Below are 12202 nucleotides of genomic sequence, written 5' to 3' on the forward strand. Positions count from 1 at the left end.
GGCATGTGAGAAACTGAATGCGGAAAACGCGATCAAAAATATCCGCCTCTGGAAATACAGGTAAAGCTGTCAAGAAGGCGTATCGGGGAGTGGAGGTATAGCTCCACCATTACTGACCTCGTTACCAGATGTGGAGAATCGTCAACTTCAGGCCCCTTTGGATATGTTAACCACGATTAAACATTTTTAAGAGAACAAAATTAAGTGCATTAAACTCTGCACTAACGGACGCCGAAGCTTTTTTATTTTAAAAAAGACAAACAGGAAACACTGTCCTTTGTGTGTGCGTGTTACGGAGAGGGCACGATGAAATCTTTGCTAGGCTGTGGGAACAACAAACATTTTATACAGTTTGGAAACAGATGGGCGGTAGCGTAGTTGGTTGAGGCACCATGCTACCAGTCCGAAGGCCAGGGGTTCGATTCCCGATGAGGTCATGAGATTTTTCAGTTGATGTAATCCTTCCAGCTGCACTATGGCCCTGGGGGCGACTCAGCCTCTAACATAATTGAGTAACAGGTATCTTCCAGGGGGTAAAGGGCGGCCGATGCATAAGGCTGACCTCACCGCCACCTGTGAGCCGATTGTCTAGAAAATCTAGGACCCTCGACGTGTCTCAATTCTATGGGCCCCCACAGCCTGTTACAGGGATAGCTTCACCTATTTTTATGGAAACCTGTGGGCTAACAAAACATTGTAGTGACACATATGGAGCAAAAGACACACAAAAAATGTTCCTAACCACAACGACGACGACGACGCCTGTCTCATGTGCAGGGTTGCCTTGAAGTAAAGATCACAATTACCGAATTCTAGTCCTCAAGCCTCCTGAAACCGTTGGGGTCGGAACTACGATATGATATCTCTCTACAAAATGAAGCTACGAGCGGGGCGAAACTGCGGTGCTCTATATTTTCGTTACCTTCTCCTTTTGGAGTGCGGTGACAAGCTGCCTCCTGGTGGTGGCGGTGGAGGCGGCAGTTGAGCGGCCAGATACGTAGGCGGGGGCGCGTAGTGAGGGGGAGGCCCCCCGGCGGTGGCAGCGTACGTGTACATTATCAAAACGTCATCGCAGCACCATAGCATCCACACTCGAAGGCAGCAAAATACCAACTGACGCGAGAGGGGGCCGACACGCACATGTAGCGTGCGCTACCAACGGCGCCAAGCGATTCACGCTAACGTGCTGCCAACTGTGGCGAAGGAAACACGCTATGATTACACGGCTTTGCTGCCAATATCACCACACCATGATCGCTAGCGTGTTACCACGTGAGAAACACGACAGCGATACAGGGTCTTGGTAGGCGGTTAGTCTCTGGCTTCCCACCGCGGCGGCCCGGGTTCGTGCCCAGATCAGGTCATGTGGGATTTGTGATAGACAAAGTGGCACTCGAGCATGTTTTATCCGAGTACTTCGGTTTCCCGTGCCAATTTTCATTTCACCAACTGCTCCACAATCACCCTCACCTGTCATCTGGGGCTGGTACAATAGGCCAGAAGTGGCCGCAGTAAAAGGGACTTAGTCCCACCCCACTAGCAATAAGAAAATAATATAGTCTTGAAATACGCGAATCACAGTAGCGTGCTGCCAAGTATGGCGATGGAAACACGCTTGTTGCCAACACTGCGACTCAATACACGGTAGCGTGCTGCCAAGTATGGCGAAGGAAACTTGTTGCCAACATTGCCACTCAATACACAGTAGCGTGCTGCCAAGTATGGCGAGGGAAACACACTTGTTGCCAACACTGCGACTCAATACACGGTAGCGTGTTGCTAAATGTGAACACGCCAGTCGATACACTGTGGCGAGAGAACGACGCTAGTAACAGACGTATCTGCAGGCTAACATGATGCTAACCGACAGCGCATGAATCAGTACCCCGATCACGCCAAGAAACAGCGAAATCTGACTGCAGTAGCAGTTCACTCCGTGCCATTCCAACACAAACAGATTGCGGTGGTTATGAGAAGTTCTATCTCCTGGGGTGTACTGCCGCGTAGTCCGCTGGAAGTGAACCGACAATGGTTACTTGATGGGCTTACTTTCCTACTGTTCGTCCGAAACGTCGGATCACTTTCGACGCATTACACGACGTTACATCCCAAAACAAATGACTCTTCATGCGGCTGAATATGTGTCGGTCTGCAACTTTCCTTACTTAGCACGCAATTAGACTAGGCATGAAGGTTGTGCCTCTAAAAGCAACTGCACGGGGCACAGCCCGTCTTCAGGGGGACGAATCGTTCAGCTTGTCAAGAAGTTGCCCACCGGTGAACGTGAACACGAGAGCCTGCCACACGAATCCAGCATACCCCAGTACTTTACAACCCACCTACGCCCAAGCATTTCATCGGCTTCTTCCAAAACTTTCTCTTCCACACAAATAATGCAGCACAGCCTCACTTGACTCTACTGTGGAGGGAAGCCACGTGCTGCAGGGGACACAGCAAGCGAAACCTTCCCATCAGCACATATTGCGGTCCTCACAGCAAATCTTCGCTGCCCGTCGTTAGTACGGCCTGTGGCCACGCCACATGGCTGGGTGCGGGCAGGTGTTCGACTCCCGGCTGCGTTGCATCCTCATTGCAAGAGAATCAATGTGTAGCTGGACATTTTCCGGTTCAAATGAAACGCAGACGTTCAAGAACAAACAAATGTCGAACGGCAACTATTTTACATAAATACATAAACACATCTGTAGCCTGTCGAACTGGTTGGTCTACATGTAACGATCCAGACGTGTATTTGAGAGGCGTTGGCTTCGAATGCCGGCAGGGATGCTGACTCCCATGAGATTACTCGCAATCTTCCTCAGTCCCTCCACGTGTGTAGAGGGACAGTACCTCGACAATAAACAGCGTCCAAATACTTGTCTTTAATAATCTCGTATAAGAACTGAGACCGCGCCATAGCTCAAGTGGTTAGTCGATAGCTTCCCACTGCGGCGGCGTGGCGCTGGGGTAGGTTTCCTTCGAGTACTTCGGTTTCCCCTGCCAATCTTCATTCCACCAAGTTCTCCATCATCATAATCACCCCGGGGGCAGGTACGCTAGGCCAATCAGTGGCCGCCGTGCCGAGTGGACCCAACTGGACTCCACCCCCCACTACGCGAATTAAAAAAAAAACGTAAGACTTAGGAGAAAATTGTATTGGGCATAAAATGTGTGGTTCGCTTTTCTCAAGGTTCGAAAATATTTTTCGCCCCAATATAAGCGAGTTACGTGCACAAATGCATGTGCCTTTTCGTGTAAAGCGTCCGTTACTGTTCGATTCTAATCAAAACTGGAAAGTGTCGACAAAGTTTTGTAGAATTCCTCAGTATTAGATTTCATTAAAACTCACTCAGCGGTACTCGAGATGTTACACGCAGAGAGACAGACAGACAGACATTGGGATGCCAACAGGCTCATTCTCACAACATCCGTCGCGAGCCTACCAAGAACTTTCACAGCCTCAATATTTGCCAATATATACTGTGCCTGGAAGAACTGTTTCACAGCCAACACAACCGACACAGAATACACACGGGACATGACAACAGTGTGCAGCTGGAAAGGCTGTTTCACCTCCAGCACTTCATGGAACCCACATGTTCAGCATCGCATTCACAACAGCCCACTGGCCCCTTATCCTGAGCCAGTGTACACCTTTCCCAAACCCTTTACCATCCATTTTAATATTATCATCCCATCTACGTCTAGGTTTATATCAAAATTCTGAATACAAATTCTCTCCAACAATATTTAATGACGAATTCGAATTATGAAGCTTCTCACTGTGTATTTCTTTCAAACATCCTGTCACTTCATCCCTCTTAAGTACACACATTCCCCTCAGCACCCCGCTCTCACACACCCTTGACACATATTCACTCGATGCGAGAGACAACCAGATCCGCATATGTGTGTATTATCGTGACGTTTCTGGATACCGGCCGTGGTGCTCCTCAAACACTGACACCGGCGAGCGGCTCGGATCGGATCCGTTTCCATGGATCTCGGCGCTCGTCTGTCTGCTTAACCGAGCCAGTTCCGCAACCTACATGTTTCAATCCCGAAGATGGAGGCAGAATGTTCCTCCGAAACGTTGGTATCCGCTTACAAGAGTATATGGTATCACAACCCGAAGACCAGAGCTAACCGTTTACAGACACAAGCTGAACACATGATGGACTTGAAACCTGGACGAGAATAATATTAAAATGGACACGCTTTAGTGATGCTGACCGGAACGAGAACTGCGCCTAGGCGTGCTGCCACGGCGCCCCACGGCCCGAGGACCGTGACTGGCCGGATCGTTAAGAACGACACGCGGCGCATTAATATGGGCGGCGGGAGACAAATGACTGCGCTGCCGGGACGCGACCCATCAAGAACAGCGGCTAATTACACAGCAGCATGTGTGACACGACGCTACATCAACTGCTCGCGTACGGAACCAACCGCTTCACCATCTCCGGGCAAACGCTCGGACAGGGCCACGTCCTTTGCAATTCAAATGAGCCTTATCTTTCCATGCTGTGGCATGAGCTGCTTAACGCATACTTCTGAAAAGCATCGTTTAAAAACAAGGACTCGTTGAGCTTGCCACTTCGACCGTGAAGCTAGAGGCAGTACACATCCCTTCAAAACGTTGATAAACTTCTACCCGGCTATACGGGCTTACAGCTGGTTCAAGCCCAAGAAGGAGTCGAGGGCAGTGCCTCGAAGGGACTGGGACAGTCGGGGCCCATGACAGGACATGTACTTCCGTCGTGATCTCTATCTGGTCCGCGGTCCCAGTGTTTCCACCTTGCTGCGGTTCATTTCATCACAGCTTCATATGTGACGCCGTCTACTCTGGTAGGTGTTAACACGCGCGGCTGTTCCCGCTCTGACACTTCTCCTCGCCCCCCTCACTATGAGTACCGTCGGCTTACTCTTCTACCCTGACGACGGAAGCAGCAGGGTCCTCCGACATGGCACCACGCAGACAATAATCCTCGCGCTCATCGCCGTGAGAACCTCAAACCTCAGGGCGCTAAACAAACAGTGGGTGGGGGGTGGGGGTTTGAGAGCCGGCCATCGTCACGATTATGCAAGCCCGTACTTTCGTTACGAACACATGCAGTGAAGGCGGCGACACTGCGTCCACGACTTTCCCTTTTAAATACCTTTCCGCCACGAAGGAAATCGTCATGTCTCCAACGGTCGGCTGGTAGTTTGTGCTGACACTCAGGGAGATGCATACGCCCGGTGTCGTAACTCGGGAGACAATGCAAGGGGCCACGAGGTTCAGTTGGTTGCCGAAAAGTTCACCCCCCCCCTTTTTCGTTTGTCAATTCAATCGGTACGCTACGGGGTTTGGAGAATTTAAAGATATTCATGCCGTTTAAGCATGGGGTGAGGAGGGTACTATACTGAAATGCGCAAGAAACTATTTCCCCTGACGCAACATGAAGACAGGCGAAAAGACCATGTGGCGCCATCTGTCAGCAAATCGCTCTAACCACTAAGAGTCGCTGGCCACACTCATTGGCTGGGCCGTCGTTTTGCTGTCTATTCCGACATGATGAATTGTAAATACTAATGCCTTGTGGTTCTGTTGCAGCGTTTGCTAGTGATAGCGGTAACTAACTCCATGGCACAAATCCTTCCTGATAAAACAAATGCTTGCTCGGGTAGTCATGAAATTCTCAACGTTTCAGGAAACTGCAAGGTCCCTTATTACGTTCACAATAGCCTTGTAACACTGATCTACAGCTATCGCACCTTCACACCTATTATTTAACTTCCACTTTCATATTGTCCTCCCATCTATGTCTGGGTCTTCCAAGCGGTTTCTTTCTGTTAAGTTTTCCAGCCACAACGTGATGTGCATTTCTCTTCTATCCCACAGGTGCTACATGCCCTGTACTTCTGAGCCTCCATCAATTGATCACCCTAATATCTGGGAAAGGACACAAATTATGAAGCTACTGCATAAGCAGTTGTCTCCAGCCTCCTGTCACTTTCTCTCCCTTAAAGTCAAACTGCTTACTTTAAAAACTAAATGATATAGATAATTAATCAATATACTTCAATTATAGGTTACAATTATATAAAAAATAAGAAACAGACACTACAAAATCACAGTAACAAAATCAGATCAGAAAGGCAACTTCAAAGACGCAGGAACAGATGACGGCATATTTGGGAATTTCACTATGAGTTCCAATATTTTACCATTTATCACTGTACTAAAGACAAATATTGAAGCTGAGTTCATGCTTAAGCAAGCACCATGCCATAAAAACATGAAGATGTGGAGGTACAACTCCACATATTAATAATCTTGGCACTAGACAAGGGTAATTGGTCTTCCAGTCTCTTGTCAGTCACCATCAATACTGATCATCATCTAGCAATCAGGGCCTCGGACGAGGTTCATCAGTTTCAACCTCAACTTTCCAGAAATCTTTTCAAAGGAATTCCCTGGTTCCTTAAGCCATGCGGTTACTAGTTGGTTAACAGTTTCAGCCGTGTGTTTGTCTACTTGTGCTCACACAGTAAATCTGACTGTTCACCAAGAGAGGTTCTGTTTCCAATCCTTCTGAGACACTTTCATGTCTTCTCAGTGCACCCAAGCATACCTCCCGGTCTGTCTCATTAATTTTATGTCAGAAGCTGCAATTCTGGTCTTGTACGTTGCTTCTGGCTGTGCTATGATATAAACTGCACCAATCAAAGTAAATTACACCACATCCAGAAAACTCTAACCTAACAATGAACGAACAGTAATCCTGCCTAACATATACAACACATGCAGTGTGGTTGGGCAAGAGTGGAAAAGCAATAGCCTCTTGTGTAAGCCAGCCATCAGACTTCAATATCACTGATATTTTTCTCAATTTGGAAATTATTATCTCATCATTTTTCTAAACACATTTCTGGAGAGAAATACACATACACATCACTGGTAGAGAACATAAATGTATCAACATAATTATACAGACTGTGCTCACTCACCCTATTGAGCCAGCGCGGCGTTTCTGGATGACCTTGCTGGGGTCAGTCCCTGCAAATAAAACCACAATATCAATTTCAGCACCCCTTAACATGCTCAACCGAGCAGATTGTAGATTTATAACTCAGAGGTGCTCGATTCAAATCTTGGCCAGGACACTAGCTACCCTGACCAATATTCTTGTTGCCTTCAGCCCCTCCAGGGACTGTAAGCATGGCACCCCATAAGGCCATGATGGCTTCCTTCCAAGTCCTTTCAAATTCACTGTTCACAAATCATCCTACTATTCAGTCTATGCCATGTGGCCTGGCCCACTTAGGAATTCCTCTTCAATTTGCGATTTCTCTCTTCTCCACAGTGTCTACATTGGCCCTGGGGCTCACTCAGCCTCCTACCCAACGGGTACTGGACACTACTTCCCTGGGAGCACAGAAGCCAGGCAGTGAAGCTGACCACTCACTTCTGCCTACTGCAGAGGTTAAGAATGCATGGAGCTATAAATCCATGTCCCATCCATCTTCATGGCATGGTAAGATCTAAAAGTCTGTGATGATGACATATTAATACAATTACTGACTTTCTGGACATTATCCATCAACCTTCTTTTATTTAAAAATGTAAAAACTTTAAATAAAAAAGGATCATGGATAATGTCCAAAAAGTCAATAATTGTATTCATGGCATGGTGCTTAATTAAGCACAGGTGCAACTTTACAAATTATGAATCTCCTCACTGATCAATTTTCTCTATTCCCCTGCCACTTCCTCCATCTACAGTTCCCCTAATCACCCTGATCTCAATCATGTATAAACAGTTACTGACAGTAACACTGTTCACTAACAAACCTGGGTCAGAACTCTCCTCCAATATCCATATACTGACCTGAAATGAAACCGAACGGTTCTGACCGCACACAGCAGGCCAGAGTTTAACTGCACCTACACCAGGCACACTGCGCAGTTTCACGTTCAATGCCAATTCCATGCATTCACATCCTATTAAATAATTTTAATTAACCACTCAATTCTGACCTATTCTAAGCCAAATCATTTGAATATGATAGGCATAAACATAATTAACCTTGCAACCTTGATGTCTTGCCAAACACCTGTAAAACAAAAATGTAACTTCTGCTATAATTGGGTCAGAACTGAAATCAGTTCAAGGAAATATTTCTTGGGTTAACAGACGTCACAAATGGGGCTGATGTGTACATCTCCATACATAAAAACATAAATCCCTTGGAAATACTATCTTCTGGGTTGGAACGCTGTGGATTATTAGCTGTGAGATGTTTCACATTTCCCACTTCCCACCTAGGCACCATACTGGCAAGCAATAAAAAACCCAAAGCCACAGCCATCTTGTGTTCAAGTACCATCATTCCATTCAGAAAACTTCCCATGAATTTTTTCCAGTATTGTGCAAATACCAACCTCACAGGGTTACTGCAATACATAAGTACTCAACTGTGAAAGGATTGCAGGACATCAGCCTGGAGATGTATAAAAGTAAGCAAGAGCTGGGGAGAAAAACACTTCTACAGGAAATGGGACTGAATTGCCAGGACCTTGAATGCAAGTTGGGTATGCTGTGTGTACTTAGCACGGTCAGCATTTTAAAATATCTTAGCTGTTTTGCGCGTTGCAACGTGACAGAAATATTAAGGGTCAATAAACAGTTGCATATTACTGTTTGGAAGGTATGAAGTTCTGTCTCACACTATAACACTAAATCAAGACATTAAACAATCCACACACAAAGTTAAAACATAACATGCAAATAAAAACTGGCTCTATTAAGTGTCTCTAGACTAATGGGTTGATTAAAGTGAAATTAAAATTTGTTCAAACATAAGCTCGTGAAACTATGGGCGACTCTCCCACTGTTACAATTGTACGTGCAACTAAACGTACGATAACCAATTTCCTGTTAGATTATTCACAAAAACACTCGACTACAAACTTTTGCTGTAACCAAACATCCACTATAACCTGACACAACTTCTGTCAAACACAAAATTCAACAGATTCTCTAGGGAACTAATTTGAAGCACCATAACACTGAGCATCATACAAATATGAAGTTTGCACTCACACTTGTTGAAGTAATTCACTATATAAAAGTCAGGGCACAATGGGCGGAACAAAACAAAGCACCTAGCATTTTACAATTCTGATAAAACTGAAATCAAGGACAATATCGCACGATTTACCTGCTACAGTTTGAGTAGTTACAGCTGACATCTGAGTTAAAATTCATGCGTTATAAGTTACTTTGTCCTACTGCACAGATATCTAATATATTTTTATACAATAAGTGGAAACTTGTCAACTTCCACGCACTCTTTTTTTCTAATATATAAAGAACTTTCTGTTTACACCTATACTGAAGCCATCTTGATATTCTCGTAAGTAACGTGAAGAAACGAGAATACAATGTAATTTATCCCGACACCTAACCACAACACGACGAAACTTTCGTGCCGCTCCCTACAATGCAGAAGTGCCAACATAAAAAAAAATGTTTTTCCGCTGTTCAACAATTAACACATGGATTTTAGACTTAATTCTTGCTCATATCCTGCAAAACAATTAATAAATCTTAAGATCCGAATGACAATACGAGCCACCTCGAAGTATACTGTTATCCTGATATCCTGGCACACTCCTTCAGATTTCTGAACTGATGCACACAGCAAAATTGACGTTTTCAAACAGTCAAACACAGGAGTACACATTAATTCCACTGTGAATACACAAAGGGTTTAAACTACATTTGAGTTAATTGGGCACAATGCATAAAGAAAGCTGCATGCCTTATTATATTCAGTGTACACCTGTTACAAGGCACTTCCTGATCTGGTGTATATTTAAATATAGGAAAAATGGCTTTTCTCTTACATAAAGAACTACTAATCAGCCAGTCAAACTAACATTAAATTCTGCAAACAAACCGTTGGTACTAACACCATATACCAAATTTCATCAAACTCTGTTACGTGTTTTCTGACATGAAATCTGCAAAACACTGTTCGATTTATGCACTGCATATTGAACGCTTCATAGTAAGTTAAATGGTTCAGGCCTGGTTTCAGACTACACAACTCAACTGAACTTACAGAAGAGCATCTACAATATCGATATACGAGGCAACAGAAGAGCATCTACAATATCGATATAAGAGGCAGCAGCAGAAATGACTGAGGTTTTTCTTTAACACATTCAGTATCCATCAACAATATCTTATTCTGAAATCAACTAGCATTAAGTATATCAAAACAATTCAGCATACAAAATATTTATTAAATAAAGGTTAAAGATAGTACTCCAAAAAAATCTGCAATAGCAGCTGTTCCTCACATTCAGTAACCCTGGCGGCTTCAACACCTTGCTTCCAAAACAACATCCTTCCACAGTTACACATTTTTACCAGCATTAGGAGCTGGGACAGTGTAGCTGGCATAGCAAATAGCTAAAGTCTGAATGACTGAGGGGTCAGAGTTCAAATAAAAATAGTAGGATCAAGAATTTTGTCTTCACCACATCCACACTGGCTCTGTGGTTCACCCAACCTCCCATCCAATGGGTACTGTGGGCTCCTTCCTTGGGGCTAAAATGACCATGGCGTGATGCTGGCCACTCACCTCCTACTAGAGCAAAGGTCAAGAAAATGTGATCTATATATCCACTCCCCCATATGTCTTCACAACATAATGCTTAATTACTTAAGCACAAGGACAAATTTACCTTTTTAGTTCAAATGATTGAAATATGTATATCTTGTACATTATAACATGTGATCTTCTGCAACTTAGTCTTTAAGGCCACTTGAATTTCTGTTGTATCCCTTAATTATCAGCTTTCAACCATCCCTCATCTCTTAAAGAGGTAGAAATCACATGATGCAAGATCAGAACATGCTTGCAGCAGGTGGGGTCTTACAGAAAATGGTCAAAGATTGTTAAGTATTGCACTGAAGAGGTTCCTGTCTACATGACACAATCCCACTATATACATCCCTGTAAGCTGCAAGATACAACAAAATCTTCCCTCATCTGAATCTCAGCAAGTGCTGCACCATATATGATGTCCCAAATGAGGACAAAGCTGTGATATTGCCCTGTCATACATTATGAGCAACGATACACAGAGGAATGTAAATAGAGCATATACTATTTTATGTCTTGCCAATCAAACATCACTTGGTCAATGCCCACATTCAAGTCAACATGTACGCTATACAGATAACCAGCAAGCATATTATGCAAAACCTCATAATGGCAAATCCCACAAAGCAAGAAATATTCTCAACATTCTAACGAAGAATTAGACCTGCACTGCTGAAATTTACATGACATATAGTACATGATCCATTACTTTCTGACAATTGTATGCATTTAATATTATACGCAAGAATAAATTTTAATTCTTAACAGGCATTTGATGCGCAAATGTATGCAAAATTAAATACATACTGGATGTACACTCCCCCATATTACAAAAGCTTATGCATAAATGTGCTGAAACATGTTGCCTATATTGAAGGAACTCATGACAGAATACACACTCTACGACTGTTTTTTATGTATTTTCATTATAAAGATTTACCCCACAAATTTCAAACAAACTGTCCACGAACTGAACTTTGGTCTCCATTGTCATAAATTGGGTAATTTTACTAATTGACCTATAAGAGCCAACAAAACATTCTCTGATGTGTGGCACGAAGCAAATCTCAATTGCAGTTCTGTGCAAAATAATATTGTATTATTTTCTGGGATAACTCCATAAAAGCCTGGCAGAAATTTACTGATGTTTTAGGAGAACAAACTGTCTTCATGGCATGGTGTTTAATTATGCATACAGACAACTTTACTCTTCTCTAAACTCCATTACACCATAATTCTCTGCCTACATTAATTCTGTGCCTGTTTACTGGATATTCTCATCTGTATTGCTCAAATGTTGTGTGTAACGTTCTTCAAGGACTCAGCCCTTAATTGCTCCCAAATTGTACAAAACTTCAATCTTTCATGGCAACTATAAATGAGAAAATCTTCTCTAGTGACCAGCGGCTGAATTTCAGACACCTTAGCTGTCTCTGTAATCATGGAATAATGTACTCAGTAAACACTGCTGTCCACATAACTTACGCACATCGCACAGACCACTTACTTCCCAACACGATGAGGAGTCACTGGTAATACA

The sequence above is a fragment of the Cryptotermes secundus genome, unplaced genomic scaffold, assembly GCF_002891405.2.
Source record: "Cryptotermes secundus unplaced genomic scaffold, Csec_1.0 scaffold184, whole genome shotgun sequence".
Taxonomy (NCBI): domain Eukaryota; kingdom Metazoa; phylum Arthropoda; class Insecta; order Blattodea; family Kalotermitidae; genus Cryptotermes; species Cryptotermes secundus.